General features: G+C 39.8%; 1 long non-coding RNA gene across 1 annotated transcript; it reads right to left on the reverse strand.

Moving 5' to 3' along the window:
- Positions 1-207: 207 nt before the first annotated feature.
- On the reverse strand, positions 208-1300 carry LOC135337689 (uncharacterized). The gene is made up of 3 exons (XR_010395252.1): positions 671-1300; positions 553-618; positions 208-505 (listed from the first exon to the last, which is right to left on the reverse strand). It is a non-coding gene; the product is annotated as an uncharacterized LOC135337689 (long non-coding RNA).
- Between the last annotated feature and the right edge of the window lie 1579 nt (positions 1301-2879).

Genomic DNA, 2879 nt, shown 5'->3' on the forward strand with positions numbered 1-2879 from the left:
TGCCGCGGCAATTGCATACGCCATGCATGGATTTTGATTGCTGTCTCGATTTTAATGTGTTTGCTATCTACTGAGGTTGATTAAAGCCTGCCTGCATGTTGTCTCATCATTATCCCTTCTGTGTATGCCAGCAAGGGTACCCTTAAAATCCTACTTACCATAACTGGTTTTATATTCTCCTATCCATGTGTTTTCTGGTGCTTTAAATCTTACATTTTGTCCATTAAAAACTAAACTCTTCAGAAAATTAATGCACACTACGAACACAATAATCATATCAAGAAGTAGATCTAGCTAGCTAATACTATACGGCACATCCGTTCCTTCCCGTTTCACACATCTAGATTGGACGGTTCATACCAACGGAAACCGTTAGATTGGTGTTGATGAAACGGTGTTACTCACGGGTGCCGTCCTATCAGACACACCGTTTAACTCCGTTAAGCCCCCGTTATCTTCATTTTCAACGGAAACTCAGATTGTCCGTCTAACAGGCCAAGTTTTCCTGTGCAATGTGGTCATGCCGTGACACACTCTCTAGTCTTAACTTACGTTTTGTCCGTGGCTGCTATTGCCCTTTCGGCTGATATTTGTCAACAAATGTGACGAAGGCGTATCCTGGAGACAGTAAGCAATGCATTGCAATTTTATATGAGTGCATGGTACTAACCTCTTGTCACTCCCTGTCGTCCTGGCATTTCTTTACACAGTACAACAGAAAAGTATAGCACATTATTAAGTTAATTGGTCGAACCACCATCCTTAGTAATGACTCACGCTAGTTGCTACAAAACAATGGAGGGCCTTCCCTAATGTCTCATTTGCTCACCGTAGCAGGGAAGCCGCCCATGCACATATACCTGACATTGTTTGGATGGTGTCTGCATGAGGGACAGAAGAACCAGTGACATGAACTCATGACAAGTTGAGTATAATTATTACATGTATATTTTATATTCAAACTACTAGTGTGTAATATGGATGGGATTGATATAATTATACACAGATCTGATACTCATATATAGTGATGTAACCATGCAGTACTTACACTTGCCAATAATGTAGCCAAAGTGACATAATTAATTGATTATTGCCCTTTCGGCTGAAACGTGATTTTCGACAAATGCGAATCCTGCAAGCTATACATTGCTACTTATTTTATATGAGTGGATGGTATACTAACCCCTCGTCACTCCCCGTCCTGGTATTTCCACACATTGTACAACAGAGAAGTATAGCATATTGTCAACTGAAGTTAATTGGTCAAACCACCATCCTTAATAATGACGCACGCTGGTGGCTCCAGCCTCTCTGATATCTCCTTTGGTCACATCAGCAGGGAGGCTTCCTATAAATAGACTCTGACACCATTTGTTTGACGCTGTCTGTGAGGGACTTAAATGACCTGAATAATTTGCATGCAAGCTAGCTAAGTTTAATAGAAGGTACATTGTATCTAACAATTAAAAGAAGGAAGAGCACGAGTTACGACCGCCAGAGGAGAGGGGGAACACTGGGGGTTGTAGGAGTTGCCATTCTATCACTGTTGTTCAAACTGGCAACCAACCACACAAACAAGTCACGTAACTTTTACTGTAAAATGTAAAATACATGGTCTTGCGCATGTGCATCGAGGCATATAAAATAACTGTCAAGAATACAATGTATACAAGTGATTTGGAGTGTTGGGTCCAGGTTTAATTAATTATTAATGTTCTTCTCTGTGCATGTTGCTGATCGTTGTCGTTGGGTTGCTGTGGTGGTCGTATGTCTGTACAAAAAAAAAATCAACGTTAATTGTCAACATATACAACTATTGAAACGATTATTTTTTGTAAACTGTTTTTCACTGTAATTGTAATTATGGTGTCAGTTTTGGCTGTCACACTAGATCCTGCACAAGGGTTAGGTGACAGTCAAAAGTGACACCATAATTACAACCTAACCCTAACACATGTAAAAAAAAGAGCGGTCTGGCCAGTATACCGCCTATAACTATAGGGGGTATAAGCCTGAAGGTACTACTTTTTAGGGTTAGCATAAGGTACTGCTTTTGAGCATAATAATTTGGAATTTGACAAATTAAAAACAATGTATACACATGCAAGTGATTTAGTTCAATACTCAAGTAGTCGGTCCTTTAATCAATCAATGTTCGATCTTGCTGTGGTGCCGATGGTGGTCGTATGTCTGTACTAAAAAAAATCAACAATAATTGTCAACATACAACTATTGAACCAATAGTTAATCTTTAGCTCACAACCCTTATTCTATGCCAAGAGTTCATTAGGAAGATAAACTGTGAAATCTATATAATTATTTTCGCATGTTTTGCTATTTCTGTGAATTAGAGTAAAATGCAAAAATGTGTATATAATTGGAAAAATGCTCTTTTACCATTATGCAACACCCATGCACGTTAATATATACTCGCTGATATGTCCGAGGATGTTCCCCCATGATTTGTGGCCGCTGTCTGTAAAGGAGATGACGTCAATGACACATATTTAAGTGAAGTTATAATGTATAATTATGTGTGGCTCCCAAGACCCTTCTTTGTGTGAGCCTCCCATATGGCGTCTCAGTTTCAGTCGCGTCCAATCAGAGCGCCTGCATGGATGGAGCCGCCACTTGCCTCGAAGTCACGTTACTTTCAGTCAATGTGTAATTGGCAAATCCATTCATACAGAATATTTATATACACGAACTATTAATAATAGCACTGCCTCGGGTTAATTAAGACCTACGTTCAATACAAACAGCTACTTTATTGATTTCGACAGAGTCTGCCCTGCCATGACTCAGTGAATGGACAGCGGACTCAGCTGCGAGGCTGAAACTTTCTTCAGGGGGTGAACACGAACACATTTGCTTCTACA

The sequence above is a fragment of the Halichondria panicea genome, chromosome 1 (genome assembly GCF_963675165.1).
Source record: "Halichondria panicea chromosome 1, odHalPani1.1, whole genome shotgun sequence".
NCBI lineage: Eukaryota > Metazoa > Porifera > Demospongiae > Suberitida > Halichondriidae > Halichondria > Halichondria panicea.